This window comes from Leopardus geoffroyi, chromosome C1 (assembly GCF_018350155.1).
Source record: "Leopardus geoffroyi isolate Oge1 chromosome C1, O.geoffroyi_Oge1_pat1.0, whole genome shotgun sequence".
Classification (NCBI taxonomy): Eukaryota; Metazoa; Chordata; class Mammalia; order Carnivora; family Felidae; genus Leopardus; species Leopardus geoffroyi.
This window is the reverse complement of record NC_059328.1, coordinates 96,459,932-96,486,674: the sequence shown is the minus strand read 5'-3', so window position 1 is coordinate 96,486,674 and position 26,743 is coordinate 96,459,932. Positions and strand designations below refer to the sequence as shown.

The window sequence follows — 26,743 nt, the reverse complement described above, 5'->3', positions numbered from 1 at the left end:
TAGCCACGGGCTAAAACATTCATGTCCTGGGGCATCTGGCTGGCTCAGTTGGCGGAGGTTGTGACTCTTGCTTATCGGGGTTGTGAGTTCGAGTCCCACATTGGATGTAGAGATTACTTAAAAAAATAAATAGATGAATAAAAACATTCATGTCCTGTGACCAACATTGGGGAATCAGATTGTAAGAGTAGGTTGCTTACAGAGCATGGAACTAAAAATAAGGGTGTCTGTTTTATGTGTGAACGTTTGACAAAAAAGCCATCCAACTCCAAAGCAACAATTTACCTGCCTCCAAACTGAACAAACCAATGTAACCTCTCACCTAAAACCACTTGGATAAATACCACCAGGATTTGCCTCATAGATCCTCTTTATTCCTAAGTTTTCAGGGCTAACCTTCCCTGACACCATGTTCTTTCTTGAATTTAGGTTAGTTTTTTTTTTTTTTTTTCCAGGTTACAGCATAATTCTTTTTCACTGAGATTTTGAACAACTATACTTTGATGTATTCTGCATTGATTTGAAGGTTTAAATCTAAATGCGCAACTTGAAATTAAAATAAAATAAAATTGGGGCGCCTGGGTGGCGCAGTCGGTTAAGCGTCCGACTTCAGCCAGGTCACGATCTCGCGGTCCGTGAGTTCGAGCCCCGCGTCAGGCTCTGGGCTGATTGCTCGGAGCCTGGAGCCTGTTTCCGATTCTGTGTCTCCCTCTCTCTCTGCCCCTCCCCCGTTCAAGCTCTGTCTCTCTCTGTCCCAAAAATAAATAAACGTTGAAAAAAAAAATTAAAATAAAATAAAATGATTAAATAAAATAAAATGGCAACTTGAATTCCAGGTTCTTGGTGGGAAATCTTCTCACTGAGGCCCAAAGTACTACTAGCAGCAATAAGAGACAGACCCCTCTGGTGGAAGCTGCCTTCTCTATGAAACTCCTGCTGGTTGGCTCTCCAGCTTGAGAAACAGGGACTGTTGCCAGCAGTTTTCACCCATCTAGTAAAATCTAAAAGGTAACAAACACCATTTCTGGAGCTACTGAAGAGACAGACTGCTTAAAGGGAGATTTACATGGCTCTGCAGACTTCCTGGCTCTGCCAGCACTGGGGGAATTTGGTGTACAGAGTGTGAAATGATTTTTTTTTTCTTGGCTCTTTGCTGTAGGTCCAGGCAGCTACAGCAACAGCAACAGCAACAGCAGTGGTTCCCACCCTCATGCAAAGCTTCCAGAATGCCTGGGAGTCTCCTGCTGATAACAATATGGAATGCCTGGAACTAGTCAAAGAGGTTGGAAGCCCCACCACCTACAGCAGCCAAGACTTAAAGCAGGGCAGTTACCCCAGAACCTCTGGGCTCAGGGTAACTTCAGAACTTAAAGGCAAGGGGTGCCTGGGCGGCTCAGTTGGTTGGGCATCCGACTCTTGATCTCAGTTCAGGTCTTGATCTCGGGGTTGTGAGTTCAGGCCCCATGTTGGGCTCTGCACTGGGTGTGAAGAATACTTTAAAAAAAAAAAAAAAAGAGAACCTAAAGGCAAGGAATGGATGCTTCAGTGTGTACACATGCCACACAATAGCCATGCACAGCAGATCATACGAAAAAAAAAGTAGTGTGGACAAATTCCTGTCCTCTCCTGCAGGTGCGGCATTTACATATCTTCGCATATAAAGAAAAGGCAGAGCACCCTGGGAGAGGAGAATTTTTCCAGCATTACTGGGAAGGCACAAGAACTGAAGCCTTTGGCTTTTGGGGCCTACCATTCCCATTTCCCTTCTACAGGATAAAAAGAATCTCAGGGGCACCTGGGTGGCTCAGTTAGTTAGGTGTCCAGCTCTTGATTTCGGCTCAGGTCATGATCTCATAGTCTGTGAGTTGGAGACCCACAGCTGGGCTCCACATTGACAGCATGGAGCCTGCTTGGGATTCTCTCTCTCCCTCTCTCTCTGCCCCTCCCCTGCTCATGCCCTCTCTCTCTCTCTCTCTCAAAATAAATAAATAAAACTTAAAAAAAAAAAAAAAGACATCCTTAAAAAAAAAAAAAAAAGTATCTCAGAAGATCCAGAGCTCCTAGTGCCTAGACAGGACACTGGACAGAGTCCATGATACCCACAGCCTCTCTCTCCCTGAAAAGATACCTCGATGATGCTGGGAAAGAGGAGTCGGGCTGATCGGGAAGTCAAAATACAGTTATTAATTCTCTTCACCAAAGGCCAACCAGGGGACTAGACTATCAAGTCCACTCACTCAAGATATCATGATTTCTCACCATATCCCATGTCTCCCCAACATTCACACATTAAAAGGAAGCTCCCACCAGTGTTTAGGGGTTAACTGAGTAGGAAGACTTGGCCCCTTTATGGCTCCAGACTCTTGCAAGACGTTTGTTTTCTGAATATTCCCCTCTGTGTACTCCCTTCTTGTCTTAATTGGACCTACCCACTGAGGTAGATTCCACATCTTTCTCCTGTATCTTTCAGTTGGCTAAGCCTCTGACCTCTCCACTGCAGAGTCTAAAAGCAGGGAGATGGCCAAAATAGGCAGTCAGGGAAGAGCACAGGCATTCCTATCGCATCTGCTCAGTCTCTCAGCAGTCCTCATGTCAGGGAACCTCTCAAGTTTACAGGCTGGTGCCATAGAGAGTCTCCCCTTCCTCACACACTGGGTAACACATGGAGCAAGGTCTCTCAGAGGCTGTTTGCGGAGTGCTGAGAGAGATGCTGTTGTTGAATGTGGGTGTTTTCCAGCAGCCCTGTTCTGGATGTAATTCCTCAGAGCTGCTCCCTGGGTCTGTGTGAGCTAGGTTCTGGATGGTTCCCAGCACTACTCCTTACCCTTTTTCTTGTTGTCACCAGCTGTCAGGGGAATTGCTGTTCATGATTGCCACAGGTAACTCCTATTATAATTGTTGTTGTTATTTTCCTGTTTCTTTTCAAAAATATATTTACTTATTTATATATATATATATTTTTTTTTGATATATATATATTTTTTGAGAGAGAGAGAGAGAGAGCAGGAGAGAGGCAGAGAGAAATAGAGAATCACAAGTAGCTGTCAGCACAGAGCCCCATGCAGGGACCAATTCCACAAACCGTGAGATCATGATCCAGGCTGAAATCAAGAGCTGGGCACCTAACTGACTGAGACACCCATTATTTTTAATACTTAGGAGGCTGGAACACAAAGTTGAAAGACTTCCACAAAACTAGGAAACAGGTTGCCACTTTAGCAAGGCTTGCTCAACTGATTGATTCGAAAACATCTATTGAGCACTGGCACATGCAATGTACAACCTGATGATGTGGAGGGGAAACAGAGATAAGAAAACAGATCCCTCCCTAAAAAGGCTACATTGTAATGGAGACATAGATGCACACAGAAATCACTGTCATACAAGGTAAGCATGTAAGGATAGGTCACAGTTATAACCTGGAAAAGTTAAAGGTGAGTCTGCGAGGCCACTAAGCCTAGGCCTGTTGATCAGCTGGGGTAGTCTGATTGTTTTTGCCTCAGAAGCCAATGCCAAGCCAAGGTCAATGCCAATGCCAACATGTTATGCACCATAAAGTAAATATTTTGTAATGCTCTATGTGCATGTAACAGTAGCTCAGTGTAACACTTTCCTTTAAATGGATCTCTTTTAGGGGTACCTGGGTGGCTCAGTTGGTTAAGCACCCCACTTTGGCTTAGGTCATGGTCTCACAATTCATGGGTCCGAGCCCCACATTGGGCTCTGTGCTGATAGCTCAGAGCCTGGAGCCTGCTTCAGATTCTGTCTGTCTGTCTGTCTCTCCCTCTCTGCCCCTCCCCCCTCACACTCTGTCTCTCAAAAATGAATAAACGTTAAAAAAATTAGAATAAAATAAAAAATAAATGGATTTCTTTTAGGGGAGCCTGGGTGGCTCAGTCAGTTAAGCATCCCACTTTTGACTCGGGCTCAGGTCATAATCTCACAGTTTGTGGGTTTGAGCCCTGCATCGGGCTCTGCGCTGGCAGTATGGAGCCTGCTTGGATTTCTCTCTCTCCCTCTCCCTCTGCCCCTTCCCACTCATGTGCTTTGTCTCTCTCCTCAAAATAGGTAAACTTAAAAAAAAAATAAATGAATCTTTTAAGTTAATGAAGTAGGTTGACTGCCATTTACTTCCTTTTCATAGCAAGAAAAATAGAAGTTGCACTTCTTTTCCCTGTTCCTCAGGGCAACTAATAAGAGAACAAACATCGTTCCGTACCAGGAATAAAGTTGACTCATACTCTTAGGCTTTCTCTCCTTTTAGAACACATTGATTGAAGACTTGGAATGGGATAACATTCATTCGCGTAGAGAAACAGATGAAGTCGCCAAAGAAGAGAGGGTAGGGAGGGAACAGGGAAAATGAGGTGAAGGAATAGGGAAAGGGGCTATTACACTACTTTTGATAAAGTGACTTAATCTGAGAAGAAAAGATTGTTCCAGGAAGATCATATTCTAGGCAGAAGGATGAGGATGAGTAGAAATCCTACATATTCTGGCCCACCATCTTAGAAGAGAGTCAGTCTTGTGGCAACAGGAATAAATAGGTCTTTGTGGCCTGCTACCAGTCCAACATCCCCAGGTCTACAAAACTTAAAAACAAGCCAACGAGAGTATGGGCAACTGGTTGGCTCAGTCAGTACAGCATGTGACTCTTGACCTCAGGGTTGTGAGTTCAAGCCCCATGTTGGGTGAAGAATTTACTTAGAAAAATATATATATACTCTAATATAGAGAGTATAGAATTAGTAGTAGAGAGGAGGTGAACTTTTCCCAAGGCAGGAATCTCAATGGGTGCCACTGAGTGACCTCAGGTCAAGGGGTAAGAACCTAAGACCCAGGAGGTGACCCACAATACACAAAAGATTTATAGGGGAAAAGGACACTATATTTTTTCCATTAGTATACTTCAAAATAGTGACACAAAAGAAAGGGCATGAGAGGCTCCTACACTGGGCTCTTGGCTTTCTAGATAGAAGGGGGTAGAAATGATGCCTCATCTTCCTGTGAATTCTTAGCCTTTTTTTTTTTTTTTTTTTTTTTTTTTTTGCACCATTGCCTTTGCTAACCCTTCTACGACTGATTACTGTTAAGTAAGTCTTTATCTGGTATTTAAATATTCATATGTTTGTTTTCATATATACCATAAACTACTTGAGGGCAGTGATCATATCTCTATACCTTCAATGACAACTAGCCAGTGCCTGTTCTCAGTAGGTCATTAAAAAATCTTGATTTGATGTTATAGGAGAATTAGGGTCAACAGCTGCAAGGGCTGGCGATCCATAGGTTTCTGGCCAAGAATTTCCATGAGGCAAGGCAACATTTGGCAATTACAAGGGCATTCCAGTGAAGTGAAGAGGAGTGTCGGATTTTGCAATAGTTCTGCAAATAAGATAGATTTTCTGGAGTGGCTGGGTTCGTGGAAAAACATGTGCTGAATGGCAAAAAGGAATCTGGGTTTTCACCTTTACAGTAATCATTGTAGCAAGATATAATCTCTGCTAGATTCAAATAGAAAGGAGTGACATTAATAAGTTTTCTTAGCACTACACAGCATTATGCCATACATGCAGAATATTTTTTTTAATTGTTACTATTGACCTCAAGCTTAAAATCTCAATGGGAATTCAGAGGCATCTCAGTGGCTCAGTTGGTTAAGCGTCCGACTCTTCGTTTCGGCTCAGGTCATAATCTCACAGTTTCATGAGTTTGAGCCGCACACTGGGCTCTGTGAGCCTGCTTGGGATTCTCTGTCTCTGTCTCTCCCCCTCCCCGACTTGTGCTGTCTCTGTCTCTCTCAAAATAAATAAACTTTAAAGAAAAATCTTAGTGGGAATTCAATGTGTACATACACAAACTAGTTAGAGAACAAGGCAATGAGTGTTACATTGAGTTACAAATTAAACATTATACCATTGCTCTTGGAGATGGATCTTGGGAGTCCCCTAATTTTTGTAGGTCTTTGTTCTTTTGAGCCTTCACAAAGTTCTCTATCCTGTGGACATTTGAAACATAAGACATTTTATTGCTTTAATCCCCCCCATCCACCTTATCCCCACCTATTAGTATTTCAAGACACCATTTCATATATAGCTGATGTAATAGCTGGCTTAGTTCTTAAACTCCTATCTCTCTAGCCTTTGAGCTTGAATCTGTAACCCTAACTTATAGATTAAGCTTTGCTCCAACCCAAGGACCCCAATTCTTCCTGGTAGAAGGACATGAGGAGAATGGGTCATTAGTTCAAAGAGTCAATCTCAAAGACAATCAGGCTTTGGGGCGGTTCCTGCCTTATATTTCTATTCCCCAGTACTTCTCTTGCTGGTAACTTCTTCCCAAAATAGAATTGCAGCCCCATTGAGGCCTCTGGCTTCTATGGTCAGGTTTTTTGGATATCAACTTTCTGTGCGCCTGAATCTGTGTAAATTGCCTAATGCCCTTTTAGATCCACACCCTGGATCTCACATTCATTTAGGACTTTTTACCATAGATTAAAAACTTTCTGCATGGTCCCCAGGGGCTAGTTTTGGTGCCAGAGTCACAGAGAAGGTGGTACACTGGTCGCCCAAGGTTCTCTTATTTCAAATGTTTCTGGGCTACAAAGCAAAAACAAGTGAGAGGCTGCAGTTCTGTGATGGGATCATGGTTATCAGCTTGTTTTAGGATCCAAAGAATTGCCTTAGACGATTTGTGCTTTAAAGTGTGAGACAATGTAGAGAGAGAGGATCTTTTCTGCACTGCTGGGGGGAATGCAAACTGGTGCAGCCACTCTGGAAAACAGTCTGGAGATTCCTCAAAAAGTTAAAAATAGAACTACCCTACGACCCAGCAATTGCAGTACTAGGTATTTATCCAAAGGATACAGGTGTGCTGTTTTGAAGGGGCACATGCATCCCAATGTTTATAGCAGCGCTATCGACAATAGCCAAAGTATGGAAAGAGCCCAAATGTCCATCAACAGATGAACAGTTAAAGAAGATGTGGTGTACACACACACACACATACACACACACACACACAGACACACACACACACACACACAAACATAACGGAGTATTACCCGGCAGTCAAAAAGAATGAAATCTTGCCATTTGCAACAATGTGGATGGAACTAGAGGGTGTTATACTAAGTGAAATCAGTCAGGGAAAGAAAAATATCATGACTTCACTCTTATGTGGAATTTAAGATACAAAACAGATGAACACAAGGGAAGGGAAGCAAAAATAATATAAAAACAGGGAGGAGGACAAAACACAAGAGACTCTTAAATATACAGAACAAACTGAGGGTTGCTGGAGGGATTGTGGGTGAGGGGATGGGTTAAATAGTAAGGGGCATTGAGGAAGACACTTGTTGGGATGAGCACTGGGTGTTATACATAAGGGATGAATCACTGGGTTCTACTCCTGAAATCATTATTGCACTATATTCTAACTTTGATATAAATTTAAAAATAAATTAATTCATTCATTAATTAAAAAAAAGTGTGAGACAATGAAAGGGGTATTTTGGAAAAAAATTAACATAGCATAAAATGTATCAGATGTCAAGGTGACCATCAAGACAGTATATGCCTCAGAACAAATGAGATAATGCAAAGTACCCAGCACAGTTCCTGGCACTCAATGAAAATGTTGGTTCTCTTCCCTTTGCATGTGGATTTTACTGTTTACAGCATGCTTTCATACATATTAGCCCCCCACCCCAAACCTTAGTAATTTCCCTCAGAGAAGTAACTTGACCCCAAAAACAGTACTTCTGAAAAATGGCAGGGTTGAGAGTCAGACTCAGACCCCAAAGCCAGTTCTCTGCCCGGCACCCAAGACTCTTCTTACTGTGCTGTGTTAGACTGAAGATTGTGTAGGCCTGGATCAGAGTGCTACAATGATATGGAATCAAAGAATGATCTTGAAGCTCCCGCATAGCTGAGCTTCCTGGGGACTTATTATTGTTTTTTTTTTTTTTAATATCTTAATTTTATTTAAATCCAAGTTAGATAACAGTGTAATAATGGTTTCGGGAGTAGAATTTAGCAATTCATCACGTACATATAACCCCCAGTGCTCTTTCTGAGGCCTTATTATTATACACCTTTATTTGTAAAACACAACAAAAAACCCAATACTTTATTTTACCTATTCCAAGATACATATACTGTCACCTTTTAACATCTCTGAAATTGAGACAATTGGTGTTTTTCAGCTGTTTCCACCACTATGCACTTTCGACACCACTGCTATTGTCTGCTTATCTGCAAATTTGGTTGTTACTCCTGGTTGAATGATTGGACAACTAAAACCCAGGGACATTTCAGTCAGCCAACCACTTAAGCAACATTTGCACAAGAAATATGATCCTAGTTGTTGTCTGAAAAACTTCCATTGACACCTTTTTTGTATATAGCTTATCAGGCACAAGAGCGCATCAACATCAAAATTTGCGGAATTGATGCCAGAAGGTTGGAAGAAAATCTTACCCCCAAATGGAGCCCTGTTTAAGGACTGCTGCATTGCCACTGCTTTTGATGGCACAGAAGGTAGCACTGTATTGAAAATACAGTATATTGGGGCACCTGGGTGGCTCAGTCAGTTAAGTGTCTGACTTTGGCTCAGGTTGTGTGTTCATGGGTTCGGGCCCTGTGTTGGGCTCTGCGCTGACAACTGGAGCCTGGAACCTGCTTCAGGCTGTGTGTGTGTGTCTCTCTCTGCCCTTCCCCGGCTCATGCTGTCTCTCTCTCAAAAATAAATAAAACATTTTAAAAAAAGAAAAATTCAGTATATCAATTATTCAGAGTTGAAAAGTTATTCGTTAGATATAAAGACATTTTGGGTTACCTTGACTGAATTGTTCCGTTTAATGCACAGCTTTTAAATATAACAAAAATCAATTTTACGTACACCTAAATAAGCCCTTTAATAAGGACTGAGTGATAAGAAAGTATTGTGTAACAGATTAACTTGTATCATTAGTTTCTTAGTGGACTATAAAATAATGGTGTGCTCTACAATCTGTGGTGTCTCAGATTCAATGAGAATAGTCATATTACATTTGTGTGTTTCATGGTTTATATATTAACTCATTTTGGTCATCATAATAACCTTGTAATATTAGCAGCAAACTATTAGGCCCAATTCTATCCATGGAAAAATAAGGCAGATTAAATAACCTATTCAAACAGCCAGGATAAGGACTCATCCTTATTTAGTCCTCTAGAATAAGCCTAAAATCCTTTTTTCCCTCTAAAATTACAAGGCTGATACCAATCTTACTACTATATATATAAAAAAAAAGGCAGCTCTGATGAAAATGAACATAGTAATTCAGGAAAAACATTGTGCCTCCCTTTTGGCAAGGAAAGTGAATTGTCAGAGTTTTAACAAGAATAAATCATTATTACAAACAGCCTACTACTCTGCCTAGCACATAAAAGATGTTAAATAAATAATACATGTTGCATTACTCAGGATAGCTAGTGCTGGCTTAACCAACAAAACTTAATTCAGCTAATGCTGAATCTTCTGTGGCTTAACCAACAAAACTTTGTCTCGTGCAGGTCACAGATCTAGCACAAGTTGGCAGGCAGTGAAAGCTGTGTGTCACTCTATTCCACACCTTTACGCAGTAGCCAACATGACTCACATTCTACCATCTTCTAGCTGCACCAAGTAGAACGTGTAACCTCCAAGATTGCTGTGACGGGGTAAAAAGGGTTAGGAAAGGCACATGGGCTTCTAACTTGTCTGGTCTGAAAGTGACGCCCGAAAGGGATACAAATCACTTCTTTCACAGGCCATTAGGCAGAAGTGATCACAGGACCCTAACCTACCTGAAGGGAGCTGAGAAAAGCAAAGCAGCAATAGAATATTTGGTGAGTACTATCTATACCACAGTAGTCCTATTTCTTGCGGGCAGGAATCTTTTATTTACTGGTATTCCCAAATATCTAGAATTGTGTCTGGCCTACAGTGTTCACTAGCAATTATTAAATGAATAAATGAATGAATTAATAAATGGCATCTGAAGCTGCTTTTCCTCATTTTAACTACGAATCTGCAGTTTCCAGGTAGAATTAGGTATTCAAGTTCAGGTTAATATTTCAGAAACACCTAGTGTTAAAAAGAAGCCAGTTTGATAAGAAGTTATTTGAAGTTGGCACACTCATTCTTAAATGTAATTACAAATTACATGAAATCTTTTCTATGGGAGCTTAATGATTCTTTAAATTGACATAAATATGAGGAAATACAATACTCAACTGTAAAAGCCAGTTTGGGTTGTTGGTTTTATTTAACAAATGAACACAGACTGCAATCTTCCCAAAAATGATTGCTTAGGGAGTTGGGAACAATTTGCCAGGATAAGAATTTAGATTGTGGTGATACGAGAAGGCAAGCAGCAGTCAGGCATGGGGAAGGCACAATAAGTAGCTGTCCTTTTGGCTCTAATTCAACACCTGTTCTTAACATTACCCACATGATTAGGAAGGCACAGAAGGTTCAATATTTGGTTTTCACAAAGGAATCTCAAAACGATTATAAGATGTAATTCATCATTTATTCAGAGCACCTGGGTGGTTCAGTCGGCTGAGTGTCTGACTAGTTCAGGTCATGATCTCATGGTTTGTGGGTTCAAGCCCCATGTCAGGCTTTGCACTGAGAGCAAGGAGCCTGCTTGGGATTCTCTCTCTCAAAAATAATTGGGATTCATGCTCTCTCAAAAAGAAACATTTTACAAAAAATGTAATTCATCATTTATTCCACTAATGTTTATTAAGCACCAAATACGTGCATGCAGAATGCTTGGTACAGGAGATTCCAGTGCAAAAGACAGATATGAGTCCTACCCCAATGGAACCTATGATCTAATAGAGAAGAGAGACACTGAACAACTATTATAATAAGCATGACATAGGTTGCAAAAGGGGAAGTAACAGGTGCTATTGAGTGAACTGGGAAACTATTGGTCTTCGGCAATAAGAAAGTAGGGTCAGTCAGGGAAGATCTCAAGAACAGGTGTTTCAGTTTAAATCCAGAAGATAGGGAGGATTTGGCATGAAAAGTCAGGGAAAGAGAATTCCAGATGGAGGGAATAGCTTGTCTTCTCAACCCCACTGTGAAATCTCAACAGGATTACGTGCTCAGTCATATAGCTGGAGAGATGGCAGAAATGACTTGTTCAAAGGATGCTGTTTAATAAGTAGCTTAATTGGGACCATAAGCCATATTCGTTACTTTACAGAGCAGGGCACACAATTGTAGAAGGTAGGCTCTTTCCTGACTCAAACGTAGCTAAGCCAGTCACTCCTATAGTCCATCAGGTGCATCAGTCAGCCATGAACCAGACTGATGTAACAGATATAAATTTTCAGCCTGTTTCACAGCATGCAGGATGAGAACTAAAGAGCCCTAAAGGCTTTCATGCAGGAAGGGAGGGGTGTGGTGGCAGAGGAGGAAGCTTCATTGGTGAGAGCCAAGCGCTAAAAGCAGCTGCGTGTGACATTTCCATCAACAGCACTCCCTCCCTCATTGTGTATGAGACACACATCAGATGTTCTGGTTTATGATTTCAGCTTCAGAGTACATACTCTTCGAGGTCCAAGCTCATGTATCTCTTCCTGGCATGGTGCCTGCTCATTAACTGGACTAAAAAGCTCATCTGAGAGTGATAACCAAATGCTGAGAATATTGGGGTCCCTTTCTCCTACCCTTAAGGAGGTCTGGAGTCTTGGTTGAGGCAGGCCGACACGCCCAGCCTCTGTACTTGCTAGAAAGTGACAAAGCACAGGCCACCAAAAAGATTCTGTCCAGATGCCAGAACCGTATCAGAACACAAGGTCACATACAGCTGCAGTCTTCCCCCGTTTATATCAGCCTGGAGGACAATCCATTCTCTTTCCCTTGGAGGACACAGTAGAGGCAAACTCTTGGAGGTCCCAGGTAGGTGCCACTTTATCTGTTAGGTAGACTAGACCTAAGGAAAGCTAAGTCTTTGCCTTTTTGTATTGTGTTTACCTCCCCAGGTAAATTAAGGTAGAAAAATCTATTATTTTCAGGGGAGATAACAGGAAAGCCCTTATAGGCCTTTGCTTCTTTGATTCAAGAGCACAAAACCTGAAGTGACTGAGATGTCAGTAAATGGTATGTTTGCACACCAAAACTTAAAAGAGTTCATGATGTTCTGATCATTTGAAAATGTATTACTTTAGAGATTTCTGTTAAGTTTTGGTGGTTGAAATCTGTTACTTGTTCTAAAAATGCTGGGTCATATAATCTCATATTACTTTTCCAAATATGTCATGCAACTATAAAAACCACTGTAAATGGGCGCCTGGGTGGCTCAGTCGGTTAAGCGTCCGACTTCAGCTCAGGTCATGATCTCACAGTCCGTGAGTTCGAGCCCCGCGTTGGGCTCTGTGCTGACAGCTCAGAGCCTGGAGCCTGCTTCAGATTCTGTGTCTCCCTCTCTCTCTGCCCCTCCCCTGCTCATGCTCTGTCTCTTTCTATCTCAAAAATAAATAAAACATTTAAAAAAAATCTTTAAAAAAAACCACTGTAAAATAAATGTCAGAGTTTTCTTTTTAAAGAGCAAAATTACAATAATAACAATAATTTGTTCTAATCTAAATGACTACAATCTCTGAGCATCAAGGCTGCTTGTTTTATCACTGGGTGGCCACATTTATATAGGGTTGTTTTTTTTTGTCAGAAATCTTTTCATAACCAGACATTAGACCCAATTTTAGATGATTTGAAAGACGGGTTGGCTTTGGAAGAAGTATGCTAAAGTTAGTAGTGAGGTTTTATCACGGTTTCTTAGTCCACATTATTCCTCAACTGCCACAAGTCCATGTCTGAAGTAGTAATAACAACGTCTCAGTTTAGGGCAAAGTAACTCCTGGTAAATTCATTCAGTCTACAGATATTAAAAGAAAATCTACTATATTCATTGTACTGAATAAGACATGATTCCTGCCTTTTAATATGCAATTTAGTGGAAGCTATTTATACACTAGACTGTAAACGCCAAGGTCAGGTTTTGGGTCTGTTGCAATTACCACTTTATATCAAAGTATAGCAGTGTCTGTCTCATGGTAGGTGCTCAGTAAATATTGGTTGAATGTGTATATGTATGAACAGATATGTATATGATGCTACTTTTTAAATATGTGTGTATTACATTCTTTGACAACCACATTGTTGATTAAAATCTCATAAACATTTCAACATCATCCATCAATAACTCAGATTTTAGTAGGGCCCATGGAAATAGTTGATTTTCATTTTTACTTCTTGTAATCAGTCTGTGGCCTTGAGGAAGGCTAATAGCACTGGCTGGGGGAAAAGAGAGAGTATAAGAAAAAGGGATATTTAACTCACCATCCTGAAGTTGTATTTCAAGGTTTTATTTCCAATGGGCTATCCTGAAGATAAGTTCAAAGTATGTATGTATTTTTTTTCTTGGCAAATGCAGATTCAAAAATAGGAAGAACAGTTATGTTACTATGTTTGAGATATCCTGTATCTTAAACCTTTTCCTCTTTATCCTAAACTTTTTCCATTTCCATTTTTCAGACTTAAAAAACATAGTTGCCAACTATGGCATTATAACACATAAGTAGAAAGGAAGAAAGATGAGATAAAGATCAATCCAAGTATTGTTTGAATTCTAAACACTTTGTGGCCTTGGTTACGTTTGGACTTAATTTTTTCATCCATAAAATAGAGGGAGTTGGGTTATTTCTAACCTGTCCTCCAGTTTGAATTTTCTGTGATTTCATCTGACAAGCAAACTCTCCCCTTTGTCATTCTTGTCGTTTGTGGAATCCTCAATTTTTTCCAACTTATTTTTTAATCACCACAGATGCTTAGAATAAAATAGCTTTCTCTATATAGAATGTATGCCTTTTTTTTTTTTTACCCCAGGTAATCATGGCACTACTTGAAATTATAAAATATATCCAAATAAAAAAGAATATACCACTCTATAATCTCACTGAGTTATAATCTTCTAATATTACTTTAGTTTTTTATGCGTATTTGTTTAAAAAATAAAATTGTGATCACTTTGTACTTACTTGAAACCTACATTTTGTTGTTGTTGCTTTAAGAGAGAGAGAGCATGCGCACATGTGTGAGCAGGGGAGGGGCAGAGAGAGGGGAAGAGAGAGTATTCCAAGCAGGCTCCATGCTGTCAGTGAAGAACCTGACAGAGGGCTTGAACTTACAAACTGTTAAATCATGACCTGATCTGAGATCAAGAGTCGGATGCTTAACTAAGTCACCTGGGTGCCCCTCTCATGCTGTATTTGTAATCCACTATTAAATACTACAATGTAACTCATCTATTATTGTTAGACATCTAGGTTATTTATATTGTTAGACATCTAGGTTATATTATAAATAACCTAGATGCAGTTATAAATAACACTGCAGTGAACAAATTTGTACAAGAATAAATGATTAGTTCTTAAGAATAAATTTCGTAACTAGAGTTATTCCCACTAGCAATTTTTGAGTGCTGGTTTCCAGACACCCTGGGGGTTATAAAACAGGTTTTATAGTTTTTATTTATATTTCTTTTCTGTATTTGTTTTTATTTTAGAGCTAGAGGGAAAGCGAGGGAGAGGGGTAGAGGGAGAGAATCCTAGGCAGACTCCACGCTCAATGCAGAGTCAGATGTGGGGCTTGATCCCACAACTCTGGTATGACCTGAGTCAAAATCAAGAGCCAGACGCTCAACTGACTCAGCCACTCAGCTACCCCATGAAACAGGTTTTAGAATTTAAAGAAATCCTTGCTAATATGCCATGTGAAAAAAACCTTGAGGTTCTAGGCTTTGTAATTTAGAGGAGCCCTTGTCAATATACATATCTGATTATTACTGAATATTTTTCTATTTTGTTTTGGTCATTTGCACTTCTTTTTTTGGTTAAGTGTCTACTCCATTACTTTGTTCATTTCTCCACTTGCTCACCACTTTCCTTTCTGAAACACCTCAAAATGCCTCATTATTTTTGATGGGATAAATTTTATAAGGTGCCCTGCAGATTCAGGGAGATTCAAAGTTGTTTTTGGAGATCATAATCATCATAATTATGGTCCCAGACCAAACTTCAACTAACGTCCCCCCCCCTTTTTTTTTTTAGTTTTCCTCTGGACTATCCATGAACCTTTTTATGGCTTTGTTTTGCATTTTATTTATTTTTTAATTTTATTTTAACATTTATTCTTTTTTGAGAGAGAGAGAGAGAGCGAGCATAAGTGGGAGAGGGTCAGAGAGGGAGACACAGAATCCAAAGCAGTCTCCAGGCTCTGAGCTGTCAGCACAGAGCCTGATGTGGGGATCGAACTCACAGACCATGAAGTCATGACCTGAGCTGAAGTTGGGCACTTAACCAACTGAGCCACCCAGGCGTCCCTGTTTTGTTTTGCAATGTAAATCACAAACTTACCAATAAATCATTTGAGGACTCTTTTCTGGAGCACCATTCCCAGCAACATTTTAAAAATGAAGTATCTTGAATTAAAATACTAAGAACTTCATTAATTTTGTGCATTGAAACATTAATAAATCCTAAACATTGGTAGGCCAATACTAGATAAATTGGCAGGACATTAGCACATTGTGGGTATTCAATTTTAAATGTACAACTTATTATAGTGTATGTATCAAAATTATGGCAGCAAAAGAAAAGATTTACATTCAGGTATGTACCTACAATTTGATTCAGCACATTGTGTGTGTGGACTAGCTAGGTAAATAAATAGGCAAACACCTTGAAGTGGCTACCTTCACCAGAACTTAAAAAAAAAATAAAAAAAAAAAAAATAATAATAAATAAATAAATAAATAAATAAGTCTTCTGTGGCCTAACAAATGTGGTGCTCTTTAGAGCCTTTAGGATATTAAGCTAGAAGCACTGGAAACCCACAGAACCCCCTTGCTGGACTCTGACTTAACTGGCTCAGCAGGTTATTGTTGATTGTTGATCATTCAAAAGAACAAGTTGTAACTCACTGGCCATGTACAGAATAACAAAGCACATCTTCACATAACTTGCTGTCCCTTTACCTTTCTCTGAGCCTGTGTCTATTCTTTTTTGGAATATATCTTTTAATTTCTCTTGTGTTTTGGGTTGTTTCATGTGTATAACTATTTTTAGAATTTGTTTTTTAGAAAAGACAGAAGTTTGTGTTACTTTTTGATTCTGTAACGAACGCTGTCCTTACTGACATTAAGGAAATCACTTCAAGGTCTTTTCTGGGACATCCTGGTTTTTCATTTAACTAACATTTTAATATTGAAATGTGTTGGTTGTGATGTTGAAATTAATCCAATGTACCAAAAGAGCAATAAATCTTAGAACCAGTTAAGTGAAAAACAGAGAGAAACATGGGGTGCCTGGGTGGCTCAGTTGGTTAAATGTCTGACTTTGGCTCAGGTCATGATCTCATGGTTCGTGAGTTCAAGCCCCGCATAGGGCTAATTGCTTTCAGCACAGAGCCTGCTTCAGATCCTCTGTCCCCTCTCTCTCTGCCCCTCCCCTGCTGGTTTTCTCTCTTTCTCTCTCAAAATAAACTTAAAAAAAAAAAGAGGGACAGAATATTATATGCAGTATGCCACCATAACATAAAAAATGTGTATTTATATACATAGAATATACACAGGAGGATACAAAGTATCAAAATGTTAGTATTAATATTGGTTTTCTACCAGGTGAGATGAATGGCTGGGTATCAGGGGTGCAGGGTTTCCTTTTCACTGTATACTTCTTGTACCTTAAAATTTTTATTCCATGTACAGGAATTAACAATTTAAAAATAGAATTTAATAAAAATTTTATTACACATAGTAGGCACTCAGTAAACACGGAGTGAAAGACTAAATGAATAAATGGATGAATTAAGTAAAATGAATCAGTGCCTTACACTTGCCCTTGCACTTAAAACTTGCACAAAAGCCTTGTGTAATCCATAATGCATAGCAGTGGCGTTATGTGCCAAAACCACAGCAAAGTCTTAAGGCTGTAAATGGTCAATATCTGTAAATCTTCAGAAATGGCAGAATTGTGATATCACCAAGAAAGGAGCTTTGGTTGGCAGAACAGCATTTTTGTAAGTATGTTCTAGGCTAGTGCCTTAAAAATTCCTCAGTAAACAAAGCCAGATTATCCTCCACCGCCCAGGTCTGTGAACCACCACTCTGGCAGAAACACCTCTTGTGGTCTGGAAGAAAGTGTACTAACTCCATTATTAAAGAGTCAGGTCCCAAGCTTGTCTAATGGCAGTTTTATCAACCTTCATCTCACTGCTAAGCAGTACAATTTCCTAATTGCATGAGACTGAATGGCTTTTTAAAACAGAAATCAAGACCGAATGGGGAGAAAAACTATTATCACTTTGTTAGATTTCTAAATGGAAACAACCCATTACTCTTTATTATATTACAAAGAAGTTTCATAATGTAGATGGTCCCTGATTTAGGATGATTGGACTTAACGATTTTTTTGACTTACGCATGGTGTGAAAGTGATACATTCAGTAGAAACCGTACTTCCAAATTGTGATCTTTTTCCTGGGTAGTGATATGCATGCAGTATGATCCTCTCCCATGAAGCAGGGCAGGGGCAGTGAGCTGCAGCTCTGTCAGCCCTGTGATCGTGAGGGTAAACAACCCTGTGCTTACAGCCACTTTGTACCCACACATCCGTTCTGCTTCTCACTTTCAGTATTCAATAAATTACATGAGATATGCAACACTTTAGTATAAAATAGTCTTGTGTTAGATGATGTTGCCCAACTGTAGGCTAACATAAGTATTCTGAGTAGGTTTAAGGTAGGTTAGGCTAAGCTATGATGTTCAGTAGGTTAGGTATATTAAAAAATGTATTTTCAAATTAGAATATTTTCAATTTACAATGGATTTATTAGGATATAACTCCATCATAATATCCAGGAAGATGTGTTATCTCCCTACATTTGCTGAGGAAGCTGGTCCTAATATTTTTCTGAAAAATAGTAAAAGGTAGGGCAGACAGACTTCAAATCAACATGTTTATTGTATCTCTCACTTCCGTGAAGGTGAGCAAGGATTTACACCAACTGCAAAATTACTTTAGGCTTTGTTTACTTCTTTATGTCCTAAGATAAGCAAAGCAGCAACCTGCTGTGTGTATTCAGGTCAAGCCTTAGGGACAAGCATGGATGGAAAAAGTGACAGTTTCCTGGAGTCAAAATAATAAAGGATGAGAGTGGAATTCTAGCTATTCTTGTTGGGGAGATGAAGGCTGAATTGTGGAATTCACTGTAACACAGATTCTAAAAGAGGTTTGCCAAAAAATTAAGGATGACTGGATAAAAGTGGTTTTACATTGAGCAATTCTGTGTGAAACGTTTACAATGGCGTCTAGCACAGACTTTTTATATAAATGTTAGTTGCCATTTACCATCATCATCATTACATTGAGACTCACCATTTTAAAATACTCAAGTTTTTATTAGCCATATGTAGGTGTGTATAAGGCCATCTGCAGGATACCATGAGAAGAAACAGTCCTTGTTTGTAAGAAGTTTATAATGATACATCTTGAAGGAGAAAAGATAGAAAGTTAAATTGTTAAAGAAAAAAAATATTTAGTTTCTTTGAGGCAGTGTCTTTTGCTAGTTTAGCTGGAGTCCTGCATCAAAGGCTGAGAAAAGTTCATAGCTTGTTCTTTCCCAAACAAGTTAAAAACAGAGATCATTATTATTTAAAATAAAACAGAAATTATAGTAGTAATTTATTGCTTTTCAACAATTCTGGTGTCATAAATCTAACTGAACCAAACTCCACATATATCTTGAATACAAGAATCAAAATTCTCAGGAAAGTGAGGCACTTTCATATAGTGAGTCTACAGCACAGTCCTTTTTTTCTTTTTCTTTTTCTTTTTTTTTTTTCTGATAAGGGTAGAATACCAAGACGAAAAGACCAGGAAAAGATTGCCTAGAGACCTAGATACACAGGACTGTCCTTAGCTTTCATGTATGTATACCTCCATTTCTGAACACGTTTATTTTTGGATATCTTCCAGTCTATGAAAAGAAAGGGAAGTGGGATAAAAGGAACTGTACTACACTACACTGGATAACCAAAAGGTGGCAAATGTTCTTCAAACATGTCTTGCTATCTCTCTGAAAAGGAGTAGGCAAAAATCTTTTTGAAAAGAAAGCTTGGGGTGGCTCAGTCAGTTAAACATCCCACTCTTTTTTTTTTTAACTTTATTTATTTTGAGGTGGGGGAGGGGCAGAGAGAGAAGGAGGGAGACAGAATCCCAAGCAGGGTCCACACTGTCAGCACAGAGCCCCAAGTGTCCAACTCCCGATTTCGGCTCAGGTCAAGATCTCACCTGATTTGTGAGATTGAGTCCCGTGTCAGGCTCTGCAATGACAGCAAGGAGCCGCCTTGGGATTCTCTCTCTCCCTCACCCTTTGCCCCTCCCACGGGTATACTCTCTCTCTCTCTCAAAATAAATAAATAAACTTTAGGGGGAAAAAAAAGCGCCTTAATTTCTAGTAGAGATTGTCCTGGAAGGGTTAACTTTCCAAACTGACAGGAAAGCATACCAAACACTAACACATAATTTAAATTTCTCTTCAACATACAAGAGAAAAATTTATCCTTGATTTTTCTATTAGGCCTTTCATACCTAGCTTAAAATACACCCTGTTCTTCACTCACCCTAGCTTTCCCTCTTCAGGTGAAAATTAAGGAGAAATTTTATTTGCTTTGCTAACTCGAAGAAAAGTTTTCGACATGGAGAATGTTTAATTTAGATCACAACATGTTTATATGGCTATCTGATATTGTTAAGGTAATTTCTGAATTCTGAAGCTTTTGCATTCTTAATAGTGGACAACTCATTAGGGATTTAGAATACATGAATTTTACTCCCTTTTTATTTATTCTTTATTTTAGACAGAGAGAGAGAGAGAGAGAGAGAGAGAAGAGAGAACATGAGCAGGGTAGGGGCAGAGGGAGACAGAGAATCCCAAGCAGGTTCTACATTCAGCATGGAGCCTGATGTGGGGCTTGCTCCCACGATCCTGGGATCAAGACCTGAGCCAAAATCAAGAGTCTGATGCTCAACTGACTAAGCCACCCAGGCTTCCCGGAATACCTGAATTTTTAAAATACAAAGACTGCATACAAGTTTGCCTGAGGTCTGTAATACTTCAGGGATCCACTAAGAGCCCTTCCTTCCCATCCATGGGTTGGTAAGACTTGTGAATATGTAATGTTAAAAAATAATTAAAAGAGATCTAGGTCTTCCCTAGGAGATACAGCAAGACATGGAATTTAATTGTCAAGCCAATGCTTTTCCCAAAATAATCATGTGCCCCCATAAAGGAAGTAGGAAATGAAACATTTAATTTGGATTTGGAGGTGGCCTTCCTAAGCAATTTGCTCAAGTACAAACAATAATTACGTAGAAAGAACCTGATTATAAACATAATTATGAAACCTGATTAATTCACAATCAGTGGGGAAGCTAAATGGCATTACAAAGGAGGTTTGAATTATATAATAGAATTACTAAAATTACTCCCTTGTTGGTCTATCTGCCTCTCCTTTATTTCCATGTTGTCCTGTACACAACTTACTAGGTAGGAGAAAGTGTCTTCTATGAAGAAACAGTGTACAAAAGATAGAAGGCTCAGGGTTGAGACTTTAAAACAACCCTGCGTTTTCTGCCTCCTATTATCCACCTCATCACTACCCTTCTATTCTCTATGACCTCAGGATTTTGAACAAAATAAAATGAAAATAGCCTAATATTTAACACAGGCTAAGTTAAATAGACCTAGGTTTAAATCTCAGCTTAATAGGGGCGCCTAGGTGGCTCAGTTGGTTAAGTGTCCAACTCTTGTTTTCAGGCTCAGGTCATGACTTCATGGTTCATGGGACTGAGCCCCATGTCAGGCTCTGCACTGATGGCAGAGCCTGCTTGGGATTCTCTCTCTCTCTTTCTCTGGACCTTCCCCACTCTCTCTCTCTCTCTCAAAATAAATAAACGTTAAAAAAAAACCTCAGCTTTTCTTTAGTATATGTGCTACCAAAGTGAGCACAATCTCAGCTTTATAGTACTTGTCTAGTAAAAAAAAAAAAAAAAACCTTAGTGATGTTATCTATAAATTTGGGGAGATGGGATGGGATTTCCCTAGATTCTTGGCAGAAAAACCTGTTTAGGTTTAGGTGCATGGCTGCAGTGATGAAGAGTTCTCCCCAATGACTCTTGGAGTCCATCTGTCTCTCATTCCACTGGATTCCGTAAGTGAGCTATGTTGCCGACATAGTCTGAATCACGTACTCCCATGTTATGGTTGAAGCACGTCTGGGCTGTTTCATGCCTGATGTGGTCACACCTGCAGTGGTCAAAAGAATGACTAGTGAACTATAGGAGATATACAAGATGGGAGTTAGGGGGCTCCCAGATTAACCTCATCTTTTCATTGCAAACAGAAGCAAAACCCTATTACCAGCCTGTCTGGGCCTAATGGAATATGAGACGAAGGCCGTATGCAGTCTTTTACTTAGATGTCTACACCTGATGAGTCTTACCTGTTACAATTTATGTCTTTGTGCGCCTCTTGTTAACTTCCTGCAGCATTTAACTTTTCTAGATTCTTGTTCCCACTGATGTGGCTATGGTGAGTATACAAACAATAAGGTGTGTGTGCATGGTGGGGACGAGAGACTGGTGAAAACAATGGCTGAAGCAGAAATGCTGTATTCTTTTTTTTTTTTTTAAATGTTTATTTATTTTTCAGAGAGACAGAGAAAGCATGAGCAGTGGAGGGGCAAAGAGAGAGGGAGACACAGAATCCAAAGCAGGCTCCAGGCTCTGAGCTGTCAGCATAGAGCCCGACACAGGGCTTGGGCCCACGAACTGTGAGATCATGACCTGAGCCAAAAGTCAAGATGCTTAACTGACTGAGCCACCCGGGTGGCCCCAGAATGGTGTATTCTGAGCTTGATGAGAGTTACTATACTTCTGGCCCTGAGATACTGAGCAGGTCAGCAGTCCTCAAAGTTGGTAGCATAGTACAAAGGGTATTCCTCTACTACAAGATTTTCCAGTTTCTTTCTTGCTACTAGATTAGAGGTGATAAATAGTCAGAGGTATATATGCACACCTAGAAGACTTAAAGAGGGCTCTACCAAAACAGGATAAAATTAAAGTCCTCAGTGTGAGACTATGAGTTTGAAGACACTAGAGAGAATTGTCTATAAGCAGTTAGCTTGGCATCTGAGACTGAAGGCTGTCCACTGCCAAGAGTATAGTGGGCCATTTCAGTCACTGTAGCCATGACCAAAATGGAACCATGGCCTGAGATGAGAGAAAATTGTGGAAGAAGTTGTCAGGAAATCCACTGGGTCTCTTAAACTTGAATCTTGATCTGCCAAAGGTGACAACAAAAGGAGAATCTCCACATAGGGAGGAGACTGCCAAATCTTGTTACTAAGACTCTTGTTCTGACTTAAACTTTTCCTTGGGGAAACTTTCATAAATTATCACTGACACCACGAGGAAGACTGGGGGTTGGGAGCATTCCCTTTTCTTCCTTCCTTTCTTTCTTTCTTTCTTTCTTTCTTTCTTTTTTTTTTTTTTTTTTTTTAAGACATAGAGTGTGAGCAGGGAGAGGGGCAGGGGGGACACAGAGAGAGAATCCCAAGCAGGCTCCATGCTGAGCCTCAATCCCACAACTCCTAGGATCGTGACCCAAGCTGAAGTCAAGTGCTCAACTGAGTGAACCACCCAGGCACTCCTTACCTGCTTCTTAAATAGCTCAGCAGAGCTCAAGCTGGAACAGACTAGCTGCTGTAATATGTGTTTGGCTTCCTCCCTACTGCCTGCCCATTCCTCATTTTCAACCCTCCACACAATTTCCTATCACTATTGTTTTCCCCTTCATACTGATTAAAAATAAAGTACTAGGAGTTTAAAACACTCTATTTTCTTCTGCATTGTTGAACAATGTATGATGTAAAAATGTCCAGTAAACTTGTACTGTGATTAGTATTATTTAGGGAAGGGCTTCATGAAGCACATTTGAAACATCTGAACTTTGAGGCCTAGATGGGTATGGTCACTTTCACCATGCTGCTCACCACTCCTTATACTGGGCTTGGTTACCTTTTCCTAGTCCTTGAAGGCTTTTCAATTTTCAATCGGTGATTTAGATTAAACTTGGCTAAAATTCAGGGATAAGGTAGAGTGATGCATCAATCAACAGACTTACAAAACATGAGTACTTACCTTCCCTTTTGGGTATCCACAGAAGCCTGTCAGCCTGGCTCCTACTAGGCAGCTCTGTGGCACAGGCCATTTCCCTTATGTAAGTGGGGAGGGCCCTCAACATTTTCTAACTCCTCTAAGTTCAAACCCTGAAAAGGTAAATCCACCTGTGCCACCTTCTATCTGTTCTATGTTCCAAGTTTTTCCTGTATGAGGACCTTCTTCCTCTTTGAATGACTGATAATAAGAATGTCTTATTTAAGGAAACTCTGCACCCTACCCAAAGGTAGATATACCTACCAAAGAGGTATAACTTCACTCTATGGCCGTAAAAATAACCCTACCAAAGCACAGCAGGCATAACATCTGAACTCATGGTTTGTGCAAAATGTAAGGTGGTGGGGGGAGGGAGGAGGCTTCACTCTATTAATACACAGCTCAGAAGTGAGGTTGGTAGCCCCTGGACCTCACTTGGGCACAGGTGTCATAGATATTGTGTGGCACGGGGCACTGTGACAGATTCACAGTTCTCAGAGGTCACCACAGATTAAGCTCATGCTTTATTTAAGCCTCATCTCATTCACCAGTGCAGCAGCATCAAGGTCCAGTTAGAACACCCAGGTCTGGCTACCCAGGCAGGTAGATACATAAAGCTAATCATTATGATCTAAGAGGTCTCCTTCATTGCATGCACCCCTCTTCTAACTCACATCAAGCTTGAGGTGCAGCTGTTCAGATTTCCAACTGCCTGCTGCTGCTGTTGGGTAAGAGCCGTAAGATCCAAGTTCTCACAATGAAAGATCTTACAGCATGGAATATAGGCGCCAGGACACCCAGAACTTCCTGGAATACAAGTAATCTTAAAATTAAGCTTTAAAAAATATGTCCCAATGTCTCCACCCCCAACTTACTGCCTAGAGGCTCACAACAATCCCAAATTCAGATAATCAGGGAGTAGTTTCCTGCAGTGCACTTTCTGGTTTCAAAGGCAGATTTTGTGGCCAACAGCTTTTATAAGGATTGTTTAGCCCTGTGATGGGTAGAAGGAAACTAGAACAGGATCTTCCTAAATCAAGAGGTCTTCAAACTCTAGGGATTAGTTTCCTATGGTATTAATAGTTATTTATAACCATTTCTGCTCCTGTATTTTTGGTGAAAACTAAATGAATACTTCCTGATGATTCCAGAAAATATTATATGCCCTTAAGCAAGTTAACTTCTTATATCTGTATCTGTCTGTAAAATGGGGATTATAACAGTACCTAGTTCATAGTATTTTTATGAATAGTAAATGAATTACTATATGAAGTGCTAAGATCAATGCCTGGCATATAGTAAGCACTCCCTAATTATAACACCAATTTATTATTATTATTATTATTATTATTATTATTATTATATTTCCAATCCCGACCCCATCTGCCTAGAATACTAAAGACAGGAAGAAAGGGAGGGAAGGAAGGAGGGAGAAAAGGTAAAAGGAAGGAAGAAGCCCAGGGTTAGCCAGGATCAAGGAGGTAGACAGGTCTGGCAAATATGGAGGGCCACGCCTAGAAGGAATGCTTACTAGGAAAGATCCTAAACAATGATATAGATTAGAAAGAGCATAGACCAAAACTGTTTCTGTGCTGGCAGAGAGAAGCAGCAGGAGACAAGCTGTATCAAACCACGAATGGAGTAAGGGTATAGGAACTGGACTGCCACATACAAACAGAGCCTCAGGCAATTTGGTTGAAGGCAAATTTCAAATTTCATTTCCTATATTCTGTTTTGAGTTATCATAAATTATAAATGGGGAATTTTTCTTAATCAATTAAGTATTGTTGTGTTTATAATAAAAACCCTTTCCGCTTTGTTTGGTGCTAGTGAAATGTGAATAAAAGCATCTTCCTATTTCCTAACACAGACAAATGATGGAATAATTAAGGGGAATGTAAGTGTAGTATTTTAATTCCAGAAAAAATAAATTATAATTTTATTATTTTCCTTTTTAGATAAAGCAACTGGATAACTTACTCAGCTTAAATAGTAACTGTTACACATTTTCAAATTTTTTGCATTTCTCATCCCATTACAAATTTCTGGTTATAACTCTTACCTTAAAATCTTCAGAAGTTTTGGTCACTTAACAAGCTTGCCAACAGCAGATTACCCATGCATCAACCAGTCTATCAGCCTCTAAAACAGGAAGGTGAATCTGAAGAATTTCATGATAAAACCAAAAGCCACTAGAGAATATCATGCCTTCTCTGGTTTTGATGTAATGATTCTGAAAGACCCCACCGTGAAATGCTTTTTATCTTAAAGATTACTTGGTACGTGCCATTTATTAGATGAGTGACCTTAGAAAGATCTTTTAGCTCTCTGGACCTTAATTTCCATTTCCGTAAAATGTGGTGGGTTGTGTCAGATGATCTTCAACCTCCTCTCGGCTCTAAATTTCTGATCCTGCAACTACTACAATTTTATTTCTTCGATGTCTCATGGATTAATCAGGAAGAAACTTGGCAGAAAAACATTTTACCTGTATTATTTCATCAGTTTTGCCAGCTCACCCACCCTGTTTCTACTTTTTCAGCTAAGAACCTTCTCCTTGCTTTTGATCTTTCCCTCTTATGCACTTTATGAACAAATTATAATGTTAATCATACACACTTGTGGAGTGCTTTCCAAGTTTTACCAACCCCTTCTGCATATACTCTTACTTGATTATCACAATAGCTTGGGCTGATAGATATTATCTCCAATTTACCTGGCCCAGAAGAGTTCAATGGTTCAGTGAATTAACTGTCCAGAGTAACACCAATAGTAAATTATGGGAACAAACCTTCTGATCCCAAAGTATGTACTCTTCACAACACTACAGCTTCTACTAGGGACAGATCCAGATTTTGTGGAGCATGCAGCATACACAATTTTGGTGGACATTTTCAAGAAAAGGAATACAAAATTACAATAGAACACTAATATAATCCTGTGAACACATTGTTAGGGCCCCTGTCAGGTCCTGGAAGGGGTCTATTCAAGTGAAGTGCCTTTAGGATTAATCTTTAGGGCTCGGTTTCACGGGTTTCCACGGTTATACAATTATTTAGTGCTTACTTTCTGCCAAACACTTAAGTAAATAGTATTTTTATTATAACAACCCTAGGAGGTAGGTACTATCCTTGTTTTACAAAGCAGACAATGAGGCTTAAAGAGTAAAATAATTTGCCTAAGGATATAGAGCTTATAAGTGCCAAGTATCAAAATTGAAACTGTGGAGATCTGGCTCCTGGGTTGATAATATAAACCCATCCCACCCTATATAAGTCTTCTTTTCGGGTTTCCTAGAATCATCTTAATCTACTGCTTCCCACTCCATTCTATAGTTCGGGCCCTGATAAGCTCATGTCCGAACCAGTCCCATGCTGTCTCCTTAACTCAATTCTCCTACCGTCTACCATGAATGCTGCTACCAC

At 39.7% G+C, this 26,743-nt stretch overlaps 2 protein-coding genes across 2 annotated transcripts in view; one reads left to right on the top strand and one right to left on the bottom strand.

Annotated features, from left to right (window-relative positions):
- LRIG2 (leucine rich repeats and immunoglobulin like domains 2) overlaps positions 1-26,743 on the bottom strand; it is a 161,666-nt gene that overhangs the window by 133,568 nt on the left and 1,355 nt on the right. The window contains exon 3 of the mRNA XM_045478681.1: positions 25,381-25,460. The gene's annotated coding sequence lies outside the window, so the exon portion shown is untranslated. The remainder of the gene's footprint in view (positions 1-25,380; positions 25,461-26,743) is intronic.
- LOC123598467 (monocarboxylate transporter 1) overlaps positions 11,861-26,743 on the top strand; it is a 58,503-nt gene continuing 43,620 nt past the window's right edge. The window contains exon 1 of the mRNA XM_045478685.1: positions 11,861-11,940. The gene's annotated coding sequence lies outside the window, so the exon portion shown is untranslated. The remainder of the gene's footprint in view (positions 11,941-26,743) is intronic.